This window comes from Aptenodytes patagonicus, chromosome 1 (genome assembly GCF_965638725.1).
Source record: "Aptenodytes patagonicus chromosome 1, bAptPat1.pri.cur, whole genome shotgun sequence".
NCBI classification, from domain to species: Eukaryota; Metazoa; Chordata; class Aves; order Sphenisciformes; family Spheniscidae; genus Aptenodytes; species Aptenodytes patagonicus.
The window spans coordinates 163,909,778-163,927,873 of NC_134949.1; positions in this window are offsets into that span (position 1 = coordinate 163,909,778).

Sequence of the window (18,096 nt, forward strand, 5' to 3'; positions counted from 1 at the left end):
TTTCATCTGTATTTACAAAAAAAACATCTCCCTCAAATTTACAGCAATAAATCTTTGCACCAGATAATCATACTTTCATGCTTTCTCACATACCTATAATAGTACACAGGGCATTTAAAGACCATAAAAATTATTATTGATTATCCAGAGAAATAGTGCACATTAGTCTTGTATTTCTATTTAATTTCATGCACTCTTTATTTAAACATTTAAATGAAATAAAAATAATAATAAATATTAAAATTATACATAGTATTCTGAGCTTGAATATTACCATAGAAGTAAGAAAACCATTAAAATATTAATGGTAGAAATTTACACATATTTCACCTCATTACAGCAAGGTCTTATCACTTGCACACACAAGATATAATGGGCTAAGTTAAAAATAATCCTTCTATCATTCTTCTGAATTTCTTCTTCATTACAAACAGAAATTTCTTCAATTTGGCTTTTAGGAAGCTTAATTTTATAATGGACAAATCTGTATTCAAAGCTAGATCATAGAATCATAGAATAGAATCATAGAATAGTTTGGGTTGGAAGGGACCTCTAAAGGTCATCTAGTCCAACCCCCCTGCCGTGGGCAGGGGCACCTTCAACTAAATCAGGTTGCTCAGAGCCCCGTCCAGCCTGACCTGGAATGTTTCCAGGGATGGGGCATCCACCACCTCTCTGGGCAACCTGTGCCAGTGCTTCACCACCCTCAGCGTAAAAAATGTCTTCATTATATCTAGTCTCAATCTACCCCCCTCTAGTTTAAAGCCGTCCCCCCTTGTCCTCTCGCAACAGGCCCTGCTAAAAAGTTTGCCAACATCTTTTTTATAAGCCCCCTTTAAGTACTGATAGGCTGCAAGAAGGTCTATCCGAAGCCTTCTCTTCTCTAGGCTGAACAACCCCAACTCTCTCAGCCTTTCGTCATAGAAGAGGTGTTCCATCCCCCTGATCATTTTCATGGCCCTCTTCTGGACCCGCTCCAACAGGTCCATGTCTTTCTTATGCTGAGGGCTCCAGAGCTGGACGCAGTACTCCAGGTGGGGTCTCACCACAGCAGAGTAGAGGGGCAGAATCACCTCCCTCGACCTGCTGGCCACGCTGCTTTTGATGCAGCCCAGGATACTATTGGCCTTGTGGGCCGTGAGCGCACATTGCTGGCTCATGTCCAGCTTCTCATCCACCAGTACCCCCCAGTCCTGCTCAGCAGGGCTGCTCTCAATCCCTTCATCCCTCAGCCTGTATTGATACCAGGGGTTGCCCCGACACAGGTGCAGGACCTTGCACTTGGCCTTGTTGAACCTCATGAGGTTCACACGGACCCACTTCTCCAGCTTGTCCAGGTCCCTCTGGGTAGCATCCCGTCCCTCTGGAGTGTCGACCGCACCACTCAGCTTGGTGTCGTCTGCAAACTTGCTGAGGGTGCACTCGATCCTTCTGTCTATGTCATTGATGAAGATATTAAACAGTACTCATCCCGATACGGACCCCTGTGGGACGCCACTCGTCACCAATCTCCATCTGGACATTGAGCCATTGAGCACTACCCTCTGGATGCAACCATCTAACCAATTCCTCACCCACCGGACAGTCCACCCATCAAATCCATACCTCTCCAGTTTAGAGAGAAGGATGTTGTGGGGGACTGTGTCAAAGGCCTTACAGAGGTCCACATAGATGACATCTGTAACCCTTCCCGTGTGCACTGAGGTAGTGACTCCATCATAGAAGGCCACTAGGTTGGTCAGGCAGGACTTGCCCTTGGTGAAGCCATGCTGGCTGTCTTGAATCACCTCTCAGTCCTCCATGTGCCTTAGCATAGCTTCCAGGAGGATCTTGTTCCATGATCTTCCCAGGCACAGAGGTGAGACTGACCAGCCTGTAGTTCCTCGGGTCTTCCTTTTTTTCCCTTTTTAAAAAAGGGGGGTTATGTTTCCCCTTTTCCAGTCAGTGGGAACTTCTCTGGACTGCCACGACTTCTCAAATACGATGGATAGTGGCTTAGCAACTTCATCCACCAGTTCCTTCAGGACCCGCGGATGGATCTTATCAGGTCCCATGGACTTGTGCACCTTCAGGTGCCCTAGATGGTCTTGAACGTGATGTTCTCCCACAGTGGGTGGCTCTTCATTCTCCCAGTCCCCGCCTTTGCCTTCTGTGGCTTGGACAGTGTGGCTCGAGCACTTGCCTGTGATGACCGAGGCAAAAAAGTCATTGAGTACCTCCACCTTCTCTGTATCCCGGGTAACCAGGTCTCCCGTTTCGTTCCGGAGAGGGCCCACATTTTCCCTCATCTTCCTTTTATCCCCAACGTACCTATAGAATCTTTTCTTGTTGCCCTTGATGTCCCTGGCCAGATTTAATTCTATCAGGGCTTTAACTTCCCTAACCTGATCCCTGGCTGCTCAGACAACTTCTCTGTATTCCTCCCAGGCTACCTGTCCTTGCTTCCACCCTCTGTAGGCTTCCTTTTTGTGTTGGAGTTTGTCCAGGAGCTCCTTGTTCATCCATTCAGGCCTCCTGGTGTTTTTGCCAGATAGATGGGAGAAAGGACAGAAAGATACCTCTAAAATTATTCCAATTGGAATAACTGTCAGATAATTAGAATTGTAGAATCATAGAATATTCCAGTTTGGAATGGGACCCTGAAAGATGATCTCGTCCAACATTTTGTGGGAAAGGGAGCCTAGATGAGATTATTTAGCACCCTGTCCAATCACATCTTTAAAACCTCTGGTGATGGAGACTCCACTGTGTTCCTGGGGAGGTTGTGCCAGTGAATGTTTATTCTTACTGTAAAAAATTCTTTCTTATGTCAAAATAAAACCTCTCCTAGTGTAACTTGTACCCATTGTCCCTTGTCTTCTCTATGTGGCTCCTTGTGAAGAGAGAGCCTCCATCCTCTTTAAGTACTGGAATGCTGTGATGAGGTCCCCCCTGAGTCTTCTCTTCTCCCGGGGAGAAAAGACCTAAGTCCTTCAGTCTTTCCTCACAGGGCAGGTTCTCCAACCCTTTGACCATCTTCGTGGCCCTCCTTTGGACGCTCTACAGTCTGTCCACATTTTTCTTGAATTGTGGGGAACAGAACTGGACATGTTACTCCAGGTACAGCCTGACAAGCGCTGAGCAGAGTGAGATTATCACATCTATCTTTGCTAGTAATGCCACAGAATCCAATTTGCCTTTGTTGCTGCAGCAGTTCACTGCTGACTCCTTCTCAGCTTGTTGTTCACCAGGACCCCCAGGTTCCTTTCAGCAAGGCTGCTCCCCAGCCACACAGATCGTAGCCTGTACTGGGCTCTGCGGTTATTTTGTCCAAGGTGCAGGACTTTGCACTTGTCTTTGTTAAACTTCGTACTTTATTCGCTATCTCACTCTTCCAGCCTGCCAGGTCTCTCTGTAAGACGGCTCTCCCTTCTGACATGTTGTTGTGGTTTAACCTCAGTTGGCAACTGAGCACCACGTAGCCGCTCGCTCACTTCCCCCCCTCCCGTGGGATGGGGGAGAGAATTGGAAGAGCACAAGTGAGAAAAACTCATGGGTTGAGATAAAAACAGTTTAATAATTGAAATAAAATAATAGTAATAATAATGTAATAATAATAATAATAATACACAAAGCAAGTGATGCACAGTACAATTGCTCACCACGCACCGACCGATGCCCAGCCAGTCCCCGAGCAGTGGTCCCCCCGGCCAGCTTTCCCCAGTTTATGTACTGAGCATGATGTCGCATGGTATGGAATGTCCCTTGGGCCAGTTTGGCTGTGCCCCCTCCCAGCTTCTTGTGCACCTCCAGCCTGCTCAGTCGGTAGAGCATGGGAAGCTGAAAAGTCCCTGACTGGTGTAAGCATTACCTAGCAACAACTAAAACATCGGTGTGTTATCAACATTGTTCTCCTCCTAAATCCAAAACACAGCACTGTACCAGCTGTACTAGGAAGGGAATTAACTCTATCCCTGCTGAAACCAGGACAATATCCACCCCTTATTCTATACCATCTACGTCATCCTCAAGTCTCATATTTTCCAGTACACTTCCATTAATCACCACCCCTTTTCCAGGGTTTCTTTTAATATATATATATATACACACAAAGATATCATTCCCTTAGTCTATGGGCCATCCCTCTATAATGTTCGGTGAGTTCATTTAGTCCATGACTTCAGGCTCCATCTGTCATAATAATCTTCCAGGGCAGGAAAGATGGAGATGGTATGTGGTGTTGGATTGTTTCATGAAGTCAGTTCTGGTACCATCATCACTGTGCTTTGCTTGGTTTCACTGAAGTTATTCTTCATTAGTCTGGGTGATTCTTATTGTAATAACATTAGTATGGCATATAATATTATGTAGTACTTAATATCACATAATTTAGATCATTGGCGATTCTCACACAAAATCAAATCCCCTTGAGGTACACATCGGACTTCCCCATCCTTCCGCATCACCCACCAAGTGCACCCAGGTCCTTGAGCAAAAGCAATCCCACGGATGGGTTTGCCTTTGCCTGAGGCAGGAATAACCCAGACTGTCTTCCCCAGCATAATTTTTATGTGCACTACAGGGACTTCATTCCCATCTACAGTACGTAAAAGTTTTGACTGGGCAAGGCCAGCTCGATTGGCAGATCCCCGAGTGTTGACTAACCAGGTGGCTTTTGCTAACTGTGTCCCCCAATGTTTGAACGTCCCAGCACCCATTGCTCTCAGTGGAGTCTTTAACAGTCCATTGTATCGTTCAATTTTCCCCGAGGCTGGTGCATGATAGGGGATGTGATATACCCACTTGATGCCATGGTCTTTGGCCCAGGTGTCTATGAGCTTGTTTCGGAAGTGAGTCCCGTTGTCTGACTCAATTCTGTCTGGGGCGCCATGTTGCCATAGGACTTACTTTTCAAGGCCCAGGGTAGTGTTCCGGGCAGTGGCATGGGGCACGGGATATGTTTCCAGCCATCCGGTGGTTGCCTCCACCATTGTCAGCATGTGGCGCTTGCCTTGGCGGGTTTGTGGGAGTGTGATATAATCAATCTGCCAGGCCTCCCCATATTTATATTTCAGCCATCATCCTCCATACCAGAGAGGCTTAAACCGCTTGGCTTGCTTGATCGCAGTGCATGTTTCACATTCGTGGATAACCTGTGCAATAGTGTCCATGGTCAAGTCCACCCCTTTGATCACGAGCCCATCTATATGTTGCATCTCTTCCTTGATGGCCTGAGGTGTCATGGGCCCACCAAGATAAAAATAATTCACCCTGATGTTGCCAGTCCAGATCCACCTGAGCCACTTCAATCTCAGCAGCCTGATCCACCTGCTGGTTGTTTGGATGTTCTGCAGTGGCCTGACTCTTGGGTACGTGAGCATCTACGTGACAGACTTTTACAACCAGGTTCTCTAGCCGGGCAGCAATATCTTGCCACAATGCGGCAGCCCAGATGGGTTTGCCTCTGCGCTGCCAGTTGCTCTGCTTCCATTGCTGCAACCACCCCCACAGGACATTTGCCACCATCCATGAGTCAGTATAGAGATAGAGCACTGGCCACTTTTCTCGGTCAGCATTGTCTAAAGCCAGCTGGATGGCTTTCACCTCTGCAAACTGACTCGATTCACCTTCTCCTTCAGCAGTTTCTGCCACTTGTTGTATAGGACTCCATACAGCAGCTTTCCACCTCCGATGCTTTCCCACAAGACGACAGGACCCATCAGTGAACAGGGCATATTGCTTCTCATTTTCTGGTAGTTCATTATACATTGGGGCCTCCTCAGCACACATCACCACCTCCTCTGGCGATATTCCAAAATCTCTGTCTTCTGGCCAGTCCATGATCACTTCCAGGACCCCTGGGCGATGGGGGTTTCCTATTCGAGCCCGTTGTGTGATCAGTGTGACCCACTTACTCCACGTAGCATCAGTTGCATGATGTGTACAGGGGATCCTTCCTTTGAACATCCAGCCCAGCACCGGCAGTTGGGGTGCCAGGAGGAGCTGTGCTTCAGTGCCGATCACTTCCGAAGCAGCTCAAACCCCTTCATATGCTGCCAATATCTCTTTTTCAGTTGGAGTATAGCGGGCCTCAGATCCTTTGTGTCCCTGACTCCAAAACCCCAGGGGTCGACCTCGAGTCTCCCCTGGTGCTTTCTACCAGAGGCTCCAGGTAGGGCCATTCTCCCTGGCTGCGGTGTAGAGCACATTTTTTACATCTTGTCCTGCCCGGACTGGCCCCAGGGCTACTGCATGAACTATCTCCCGTTTAATTTGTTCAAAAGCTTGTCGTTGCTCAGGGCCCCATTTGAAATTGTTCTTCTTTCGGGTCACTTGATAGAGAGGGTTTATGATCAGGCTGTAATTTGGAATATGCATTCTCCAAAAACCCACGACGCCTAAGAAAGCTTGTGTTTCCTTTTTGCTAGTTGGTGGAGACATGGCTGTTATTTTGTTGATCACATCCATTGGGATCTGACGACGTCCATCTTGCCATTTTATTCCTAAAAACTGGATGTCCTGTGCAGGTCCCTTGATCTTACTTTGTTTTATGGCAAAACCGGCCTTCAGCAGGATTTGGACTATTTCCTTCCCTTTCTCAAAAACTTTTGCTGCTGTGTTGCCCCACACGACGATGTCATCAATGTATTGCAGGTGTTCCCAAGCCTCACCCTGTTCCAGTGCAGTCTGGATCAGTCCATGGCAAATGGTGGGGCTGTGTTTCCACCCCTGGGGCAGTCGGTTCCAGGTGGACTGAACACCCCTCCAAGTGAAAGCAAACTGTGGCCTGCACTCCGCTGCCAAAGGGATTGAGAAAAATGCATTAGCGATATCAATTGTGGCATACCACTTGGCTGCCTTTGACTCCAGTTTATTGAAGTTCTAACTTGTCCGGCACAGCAGCACTCAGCGGTGGCATGACTTCATTTAGGCCGCGATAGTCTACTGTTAATCTCCACTCTCCATTAGACTTTTCCACTGCCCATATGGGACTGTTAAAGGGTGAGCGAGTCTTGCTGATCACTCCTTGGCTCTCCAGTCGACGAATCAGCTCATGGATGGGAATCAGGGAGTCTCGGTTGGTGCGATAATGCCGCTGGTGCACCGTGGTGGTAGTGATTGGCACCTGTTGGTCTTTGACCTTCAGCAACCCCACAACAGAGGGGTCCTCCGAGAGACCAGGCAAGGTGGACAGCTGTTTAATTTCCTCCATTTCCATGGCAGCTATACCAAAAGCCCACCAGTACCCTTTTGGGTCCTTGAAATACCCTCTCCTGAGGTAGTCTATGCCAAGGATGCACAGAGCCTCTGGCCCAGTCACAATGGGGTGCTTCTGCCACTCATTCCCAGTTAGGCTCACTTCAGCCTCCAATACAGTTAGCTGTTGGGATCCCCCCATCACCCCAGAAATACAGATGGGTTCTGCCCCTTTACAGCTTGGTGGCATTAGGGTACACTGTGCACCGATGTCTACTAGAGCCTTATACTGCTGTGGGTCTGATGTGCCAGGCCATCGAATCCACACAGTCCAGTAAAGCCAGTTGTCCCTTTCCTCCCCCTGGCTGGAGGCAGGGCCCCTCTAATCCTCATCACAGTATTTGTTTCTCGTTTGTTGTACATACGAGTAAGAAGTTTCTTCATTAAGATTGGAAGTAGGATCAGCCCTTCTACTCTGTCTGGGGAACTGCCCGCTGGAACCTGGAGCAGCAATTTTCTTGGAAGAACCCCCTTTTGTGATTTTTTCCCTTGCAACTCATGTACCTGTGCCCCTAGGGCTGAGGTAGGTTTTCCATCCCACTTCCTCATGTCCTCTCTGAGGTCATACAGGTAAAACCATAGGGTGCCCCATGGTGTGTACCCTTTTTATTCTCTCTCTTGAGCAAAAGAATGCTGACTCCTAATAGCCGAGATGATACTGGTCCGTACAGGTGGGGAGTAGGACCTATCCTCTCTGAGTTGCTGGATCTCCCGGGACAGTTTCTCCACAGCCGAGATGAGGGAAGATGAGAGACTTTCCTCATATTGCTGGAGTTGACCAGCCAATTCATCCACCATTTGTTCCTCTCCATCTTTCCAGGTCATCACTGCCAATGAGCTGGCATATGATGATGGTGCGCCTCTTATAAACTTCTGCCACATGAGTTGCGTGCACTTGACTTCATCTGGATCTTTGGATAGCTGTTCATTGCTCAGGTCACCATAAATCACCTCCAGCACAGCTAATCCTCTCAGGAACTGGATACCCTTCTGCATGGTGGTCCACTTGCTTGGGTGACATATGACATCTTCCTTGAAGGGACACCTTTCCTTCACGCTTGACAAGAGTCGCCTCCCAAGGCTGAGGACTCGTGTCCCTTTTCCAATCGCTTTGTCAATGCCCCCATCCCTAGAAAGGGATCCCAGCTGCTTGGCTTCTTTACCCTCTAATTCCAGGCTACTGGCCCCATTATCCCAGCATCGGAGCAGCCAGGTGACAATATGCTCACCTGGACGACGGCTGAAATCTTTTCGTATATCTCGCAGCTCACTCAGGGATAGAGATCGGGTGGTTACTGCCTCTTTCATGAATTCTTCCTCTTCTTCCTCCCCGAGCAGTTGCCAGCTCTCCTCCTCCCGTTCTCATGATGGCCTTTTCTCCAGGGTAGTCTGTCTCATCCACTTCTTCCTCGGGCTCCCTTTTAGAAGGAGTTTCTTCCTCCCTTACTAAACGAGCCAACTTCCACTTCCAAGATTTCTTCTTGTGTACAGGGGCGACTGATACTGGCACAGGTTGGCTCTTTGGTTCAGCCACAGGGTGTGTAGCCGGGCTCTGAGTGGCCGCAGGGCCTGTCGCTGGGGTCTGAGTGGCCGCAGGGCCTGTTGCTGGAGTCTGAGTAGCCGCAGTGCATGTCATAGGGGTTGGAGTGGCTGCAGAGCATGTTGCCAGAGTCTGAGTGGCCACAGGGCATGTCGTTTTACCGTCAGGTCCAGAGACCTTCCCTTCCCTTTGAGGGTACTGAATGGTGTTGAACAGGGCTCGGTAGGCATGGGCCAGGCCCCAGCACGTTGCAGTGATCTGCATCTCTCTGGAGTTGCCAGGGTGACAGCATACTTTGTCCAAATATTCTACTAACTTTTCAGGATTCTGCACTTGCTCAGGGGTGAAGTTCCAAAACACTGGGGGTGCCCATTGTCCTAGGTGCTTGCCCATCTTATCCCACACACCCTGCCACTCATAATTATTCAGCCTTGGGGCAGATCTCTGGATGATATTCTTAAATTGCTTACCAACTTTAGACAAAACTGAAACAATATTCCAAAGAAATACCAATAGAAGTATCTTAACTACCCAAGGCTGTTCAAAATACTGAAAAGTTACTGTAATGAAGGAGGAAACATCATAGAAGAAGGTAGTGACCCTGCCATTCTGTATTTCCTCCATAAAAAAATCTCTCAGAAAAGTTACTGTAATTGCTAGTTGTCTCCACGAAATAGTATCTGTGGTACAGTAACGGCTTCATTGCAAAACTTGCATACCACACTAAGGTCAAGGTCAATGTTTTAAAAATAAACCTCCCAAGCGGAACATCACCAGTCACTGCAGACCACAGCAAACTGCAAAAACCAACACCAATCTCTAACATGTACAGCAAAAAAATGAGCACGATGCAGATTAGACCAATCAATATTGAGAACAAAGGAACCAATATTGTGACCCACAGCTATTAACAGATACAAATTCCTTAGCATGCTCCGGTTAATCTGTTGTTATCTCAAACCCTTCGTGCTCCATGTTGGGCACCAAAAAGGACTGTCATGGTCTAACCTCAGTTGGCAACTGAGCACCACACAGCCGCTCGCTCACTCCTCCCCCGCCTAGTGGGATGGGGGAGAGAATTGGAAGAGCACAAGTGAGAAAAACTCATGGGTTGAGATAAAAACAGTTTAATAATTGAAATAAAATAATAGTAATAATAATGTAATAATAATAATAATAATACACAAAGCAAGTGATGCACAGTACAATTGCTCACCACGCACCGACCGATGCCCAGCCAGTCCCCGAGCAGCGGCCTCCCCGGCCAGCTTTCCCCAGTTTATGTACTGAGCATGATGTCGCATGGTATGGAATGTCCCTTGGGCCAGTTTGGCTGTGCCCCCTCCCAGCTTCTTGTGCACCTGCAGCCTTCTCAGTCGGTAGAGCATGGGAAGCTGAAAAGTCCCTGACTGGTGTAAGCATTACCTAGCAACAACTAAAACATCGGTGTGTTATCAACATTGTTCTCCTCCTAAATCCAAAACACAGCACTGTACCAGCTACTAGGAAGGAAATTAACTCTATCCCTGCCAAAACCAGGACACATGTCCACCTCAACCACCCAGTTTAGTGTCATCAGCAAACTTGGTGAGGGTGCTTTCAATCCCATCATCCAGATCATTTAGTAAGATGTTGAACAGCGAGGGGACCAGTATTGATCCCTGGGGGACCCCACTTGTGACAGGCCACCAGCCTGAGTTAAACCCATTGATCATCACCACCTGAGTGTGACCTGTTAGCCAATATCCTGCCCATCTCACAGACCTGCCATTCAATCTACATCTTGCCAGTTTGTCCAGGAGAAGACTGTAGGAAACAGTGTTGAATGCTTTGTTGAAATCCAGGTAAACAACATGCATCACTCTCCACATATCAACAGAAGATCTTATTTTGTTGTAGAAGGTGATCAGATTAGTCTGGCATGATTTGCCCTTGGTAAAGCTGTGCTGGCTTTTCCCAATCACCTGCTTCATTTGGTTAGTAATAGTTTCTAGGAGGACTCATTCCATTACTTTCCCAAGTATTGCAGTAAGAACTCATGAACTAGTCTTGTCAAATTATAAGACTAGCTCATGAGTAATTAATATGGAGAAGAGAAAAAAAAAGCAAATACATATTCTCACAAGCATTTAAGCTCAGTTTCTTAAAGTACATATTTGAAGTAGCAAAATAAATTAGGTGTAACTTACTGGCAGGTTAATCTGTTATCTTAAAACACTAAGTTTAAAAAAGAAATAAACAAGACTAAAACATCATCTAATTTATAGAGAATCTTATTGAAGAAATGTGTTTGAAATCTTGATATTCTAATTGAAAGAGAATTCAACCCAAGTTTTCTCTTAATTTCTGAAAACAGCAATGCAAGAGTGCAAAGTTATAATGTCAGGGAAGGATTGTCTCACTAATAATTCTCAGCACCTCTAGAGATGGGATCATTGATTGTTGCACCTCAAAGCATCCAGACAAATGTAGTAGTGAGATGGTGCTCTGTGAAGTGGTACATTAAGAGACCTGCTTCCCTGCTTTCCCTGCACTACCGGAAACAGATCTTGCTATCTGAGGAAACAGTCAAGCATTTTGTTGAATGAAAAGTTGGATTAGCCTCCTAACTTGTGTATTTTAGCGCTTTACCCTATATATTACAGAAAAGTGCTTTGTAAATCACATTAAGTCATACCATGATCTGAATTCGAAAGTAAATTACTCTAAATGGGTAGTTTTTGTTGGTCTTGTAAAATAACTCAGTAATTTAGAGCTATTTAATGTTTCCAGGTCTTCTTCAGTGCAGGTATGAGTAGACGTGTATGATGAAAAGCTACTGGTTTGATTTTATTTGCATATAAATCTATTTTCAATAAAGTGATAAATATTATTTCCTAGAACTTTCAAATGCAGCTGGCTACTTTAAGACCTGTGGCAACCAGTGTGCATCTCTGATAGGCATTTAGCTAGGCTCATAATGTACTTTTAAACTGAATCGCCTGGTCATCTGTTTGATTCACAGCAATCTTTGATTCATGTGACGGACATGTCTTGGAGTGCATGAACTAAATTCCTTATGAAGAGAACAAAGCCAGAAGATGCATTCCAGGAGTGCATCTATTGCTATCAGGCCTTACTAAGTATTCAGCCCACAAGATCAGACTAGAAGTAATTCAGAGTAACTGCCTTTGATATTAATACAATATGGTGTGGGATCCTCAGCAGGAACTGCTTCACTGCACAAATCCTCTCCTATTGGTACTACGGATACAAAGTCATAGACAGAAAAGATGTCAAGCATCATGCAAGACTCAATGTTGTGGTACATTACCTGCCTTCGATTTGCTCGAAAACTACTGTTCAGCCACAGAGGTTAGGGTTGTTCAGAAGCAAGAATTCCCCTTTTATGATTCTAAATGTTATGGAAAACTTTTGAGAAGCTCGAACACTTTCACATTCAGCCTAGGACTTCCAGGATTGACTGGTTTCTGGTGGAGCAGCAGTTTTACAATCCTCAGAACAGTGGAGCTGTCCAAGACTTTCAAAGTACCAAGGTCAGCAATAAAGCTTGAGTTCAGTTATATTCTGGAGGTCTCACCAGTTTCAGAACAGTCAGGCTGGCAGGAAAATCTGCAGATTTCCAAAGTTTCTGCTGGGAGATTTAATAAACATCAATATCTCGCATGCCCCTCGAATATCCTCCAGTTTTAACCAGCTATCATCTATAATAGAAAACTGTTAACTCTGGACCTTGCTAATCATCTTTGTTGCACAGGAGCTGTGAATGGAGCTGACAGAAAGTCAAGAGCTTCCATGGTTTTGACATTTGTTTTTGTTCTTTTTTGGAATGAAGACAAAATCTTTTACAGGGTTTTATAAAGCAAAACAGTGCTGAAAGATCATTTTTTCCACTTGTAACAGAAAACAATTTCTTTCAGTCTTACTTTTCCAATCTGTTTTTCTTATTCTCCTCTTCTGGTGTTTCTGATTAGGTCTGTTGGAGACCTATTCTGTCATTTCTTAGGGCTAAGAAGCCATTGCATTGCAATAGTCAACAGAATCAACGCTAAAAATGTTCCCATTCTGTTGAAACATTCTTCTTTGAAATACATTCTGTTTTAGTTTCCAGCCAACTGTAATAGTGAACATCATAACCTCATAGGACAAATTTTATGTTAGCACTTTACATGAGGGGTTATGCAGCTATAAGTTAAGTATTATATGATGGAATTTAATTAGGTCAGGTAGGAAGTGATAATATTAGAATAGTAAGTTGTACTCATCATGAAGAAAAGTTTCTTGCTTTATAGCTGAAAAATTTGTGGGTGCTCTTGGAAACTTTAATGTCAGCAAGCATTTCTTAAAGAAAACTCTAATTCAAATTATACAAAAGGAGAATTTATATACATTGGCTGGGAATTTCAGCTGACTCATCTCAGGAAAAAATCAACAAAACAGAAGAAATCTGGTACATTGGCTGCTAAAGACAAAAAGTCAATTTAGAGGTTGATTTTATAAGAAATATCATGAATTTCTTTCCTGAAAATCATGTATATATATCAGTATGATCTTTTGCAGAGGAAAATAATTATACGAGAAGGTCCTTTCCTTCTCAAAAAACTATACAACATCTGAGCCATCTGAATCTCTTGAGTTAATTTTACCTATCTGAAAGTTACTTATATAGCTTCATCCCTGGGCCTAGTGTGAACTTTAAGGCTTTGAAGAATATTGGGTTATTGAAAGGTGTGCAGGTTGTATCAGTCAGTGATTACCAGGCAATGTCTTTCTTGCCTTCCATATGGAGTAACAACTGGTCAAGTACAAACAGCTGATAAAAATTCTGGAATTGATCAAGAGGGACCTGAAGTAAAAGATAAATGTGGACATACATATCTTTGTTCTTCCTAAATTTTCTACCCATCTTAATTATTCTGAGAACTCACTATGTGGAAGTGTTAACGAAAACATTTTCTGTTTTTCCAAAAGTTTATAATTCTCATATCCATTCTCAGTTATCAAAATTACTGCTTGGTCAAAAAATTGCTTGGTTAAAATCTTTTGCAAAAATAAAAAATTTTACTTTTACTTTCACTGTGTTGATAATATTTCTCTGTCCCAGTACCTAATCTATCCATGGCATATTTAAAAAATTAATTTATCCAGACTTGGTAAAAAAGGTTTTATTATCTTTCTTAAAAAAAAATCTAAAAGTTGGACTACCTGTTCTTTTGTCAAAGTACATAACTTTAATAATGTACTTAGTTTGTAACATGGTTTCACTCTTTCTAACTTCAGATTTTTTTCATGCTTAGTTACACTTCAATAGTAACAATGAGCTGGTTTTGTATACCACTGACAACTAAAATTAGACTTTGAAAGTTGAATATCAAAATATGTTCAAGTGCCCCATTGTAAGTTTTAGGTTGAAAAAACCATCAGCACCAGGCTTTCAAAACTTATATACCCATCCTATAATCTGATTTACAGTACAATAAGTGCAATTTGATGAGGAATATGTTTATTCACAACCATTTCATTTGATAGCCTAACTAAATACAGATCACATGCTGGTTTTAGAAATGCTTGCTGAGATAACTCCATATATCAGAAATAATTATTTTCCTTTATCTTTTGTCCTTTTTTAATTTCATTTAAGATTTATTCAGAAATTATTCCTTAAAGCAGAATTTAGAGACATACCCTTTCCTTCTAACACACTATGTTATTTCCTCTCAAGAAATAGTGAAGTAGTTCCTCCATATACTCCTTAAACCACCCAGAAAAGCACCCACAGTCTAGCAGAGATTTAACAGTGCCAAAAGAACTGTGTAGTACTTGCACTAGTAGAGTAAATATTGAGTATCTCTTTTAAAAGGCTGATTTGAAATTCGTGGGTATCATTTCAGTGGCTATAGCTCCATACAACAAAGAAGGCTGCAGGCTGATTTCTCACACATTGTGACCCTGAGAAATCTGGGATACCCATCCTCAGTGAATTGTGTGGATCCTGCAATGAAAAGCCAAGGTCCCACAGTCCTGCTCTCCAGCTAGCAGTCTGTTCCCCAATATTCAACTTGAGGGACATACCCGGATCTACTCAGGCAGAAGAATCATATCTCACCAGGGAGGGCAAAGCTAAAAATACTAACGAATGAACAAAGTCAGCCTTGAGCTCTGTCTCCCTCCTCACTTTCTGTCCTGGGTACCTTGTCATCTGTCTTGCCTTTCCCTCTGAGGACAAAAAGTGAACATAACAAAGGAATGACTACCTGTGCCATGAGCCTGGAAATCTGCTCAGTCCTGCTCACTGAACAAGCTATAAATATAGCCACAGCTGTTTCTCTGGGACCTTTCCTTTCCACTTAAGGCAGTGAATTTGTTATTCACCATGATTATACTGCTCTAGGCTACTCATTTTTCTTTCTTCTTCTTCTTCTTCTTCTTCTTCTTCTTCTTCTTCTTCTTCTTCTTCTTCTTCTTCTTCTTCTTCTTCTTCTTCTTCTTCTTTTCTTTGTTGTTGTTGTTCTTGTCTGTTGTTCAAGTGCTAAGGCTGGCCTGACTTTAAAAACACCATGTAATTACTTTATCTCTTTTACTCTGTGATTTGTTCAAAATCTATCAGAATTATTGCTTCTAAAAATAAACACTGATTGCAGCAGGTTGTACCGGAATAGTATGAAAGTTAATGAAACTGTAACTTCTCACCTGCCATAGCTGTTAAGGGACAGGTAAATGAAACAAATAAAATTCAGCAAACCTGCCTTTTGCCTTAAAAGTTCCCCAGAACTCAGAAACCCAGTTTAATTTGTTCTTACAATAAAAGTTAATTGCATTTTTTCTTTTTGTAAAAAAGTTGTGCTTTTGTAGCATGACATCTGCGTGTATGTTTAATTTCAGTTATTCTAATGTCTTTCATAGCACTATTGTTTTTTTGGTTTTTGTTTTTTTTTTTTTTTAATTTGGATACTTTTTTCTTTATTACATTTTAAAAAGAGTGTTCTTAATTATATGTGCAAAGATTCCATTGCAGTCAGATATAAGCAAATGTTTGTATCTGAAGAAGAGCTGAATAGGACACAGTTTTAAAGAAGTGGTAAAGTAGACAATGGTTTGGCTTGAAGTATTGTAATTGTATTTTATTTATTTATTGACTCTTGTCAGTGTTCCTCTTAAGCATCTGGTTGCTACTCCAAACCCCTTGTTACAGCTCTCTCTGTGGCTTTATCATGTCACTATTTCTTTATTTTTTAATTCCCACAGTTGCCTGACTCATTTGACAACAAAAAAAAAAAAAAAAAGGAACCCTCTCTACTGAATGTTTGTCCAGAACTTGAACTCTGAGCTTTAACCTGGTGAACTCATAGAACTGCTGCTGTTTTGTCCACATCAGGACACATCTTGCAACAGTTCTCAGCTGGATGGTAGCAGGCTCATAGCATGACCACATAGTCAGTGTAGACCTACCACAGAGTGAATATTGGCTGAAGCTACATTATTGAAAAATAAATGATTTATACACTCTGTGAAGTGTGGGGAAAAAAACCCTAAAAAACCCACCAACATTCTCCTTCGTAAAAAAAACCCCAAACAACACCCCCACCATTTATTCCCTAATCTAGTTGTTTAAGTGGAGGACTTTTAAAGAATCTTTGTAAGTTACGTCTATCTTTCCTTCTCCAAGGCATCTCAGCAGGAGAACAAGCATGGGAAAAGCTTGGGTAATAACAGAATCAAACTTTTATTTGTGCTTCACAAATAGAACAAGACAAACACCTTCTGTCATAAACTTTCTGGCTATTTGTATTGGGTTTATGTGACAAGGTTTTGGTAGCAGGGGGGGCTGCAGGGGTGGTTTCTGTGAGAAGATACCAGAAGCTGCCTCCATGTCGGACAAAGTCAGTTTCAGCCAGCTCCAAGACAGACCCGCCACTGGCCAAAGCTGGGCCAACCAGCCCCATTGGTAGCGCCCCTGTGACAAGATATTTCATAGAATCGTAGAATCATCGAATGGTTTCGGTTGGAAGGGACCTTAAAGATCATCGAGTTCCAACCCCCCTGCCATGGGCAGGGACATCTTCAACTAGATCAGGTTCCTCAGGGCCCCGTCCAGCCTGACCTGGAATGTTTCCAGGGATGGGGCATCCACCACCTTTCTGGGAAACCTGTGCCAGTGTTTCACCACCTTCAGCGTAAAAAATTTCTTCCTTATATCTAGTGTAAGTCTACCCCTCTTTAGTTTGAAGCCATTCCCCCTTGTCCTGTCGCAACAGGCCCTGCTAAAAAGGTTGCCCCCATCTTTTTTATAAGCCCCCTTTAAGTACTGATAGGCTGCAATAAGGTCCCCCCAAAGCCTTCTCGTCTCTAGGCTGAACAACCCCAATTCTCTCAGCCTTTCTTCATAGGAGAGATGTTCCAACTCCCTGATCATTTTCGTGGCCCTCTTCTGGACCCGCTCCAACAGGTCCGTGTCTTTCTTATGCAGAAAGGGTAAAAACTGCTGCACAGCAGCTGGGAGAGAGAAGTTAGAAAATGTGAGAGAAACAGCCCTGCAGACACCAAGGTCAGTGAAGAAGGGGGGGGAGGAGGTGCTCCAGGTGCCAGAGTAAAGGTTCCCTTGCAGCCCATGAGAAGACATGGTGAGGCAGGCCGTCCCCCTGCAGCCCATGGAGGTTAACAGTGGAGCAGATATCCACCTGCAGCCCATGAAGGAACCCACGCCGGAGCAGGTGGATATGCCTGAAGGAGGCTGTGATCCTGTGGAGACTCAATGCAGGAGCAGGCTCCTGGCAGGACCTGTGGACCCTGTGGAGAGAGGAGCACACATTGGAGCAGGTTTTCTGGCAGGACTTGTGACCCCATAGAGGACCCACGCTGGAGCAGTCTGTTCCTGAAGGACTGCACCCCATGGAAGGGACCCACGCTGGAGCAGTTCTTGAAGAACTGTGGCCTGTGGGAAAGACCTACATTGGAGAAATTAATGAAGGACTGTATCCTGTAGGAGGGACCCCACACTGGGGCAGAGGAAGAGTGGGAAGAGGAAGGAGCAGCAGGGACAAAACATTATGAACTGACTATTACCCCCATTCCCTGTCCCCCTGTGCCACTCAGGGGGAGGAGGTAGAAGAGTTGAGAGTGCATTTAAGCCCGGGAAGAAGGCAGGGATGGGTGGAAGGTGTTTTTAGATCTGTTCTTATTTCTTATTATCTCCATCTACTATTAATTGGCAATAAACTAAATTAATTTACCCAAGTTGAGTCTGTTTTGCCCATGATGGTAAATGGTAAGTGATCTCCCTGTCCTTATCTCAACCCATGAGCTTTTCATCATATTTTCTC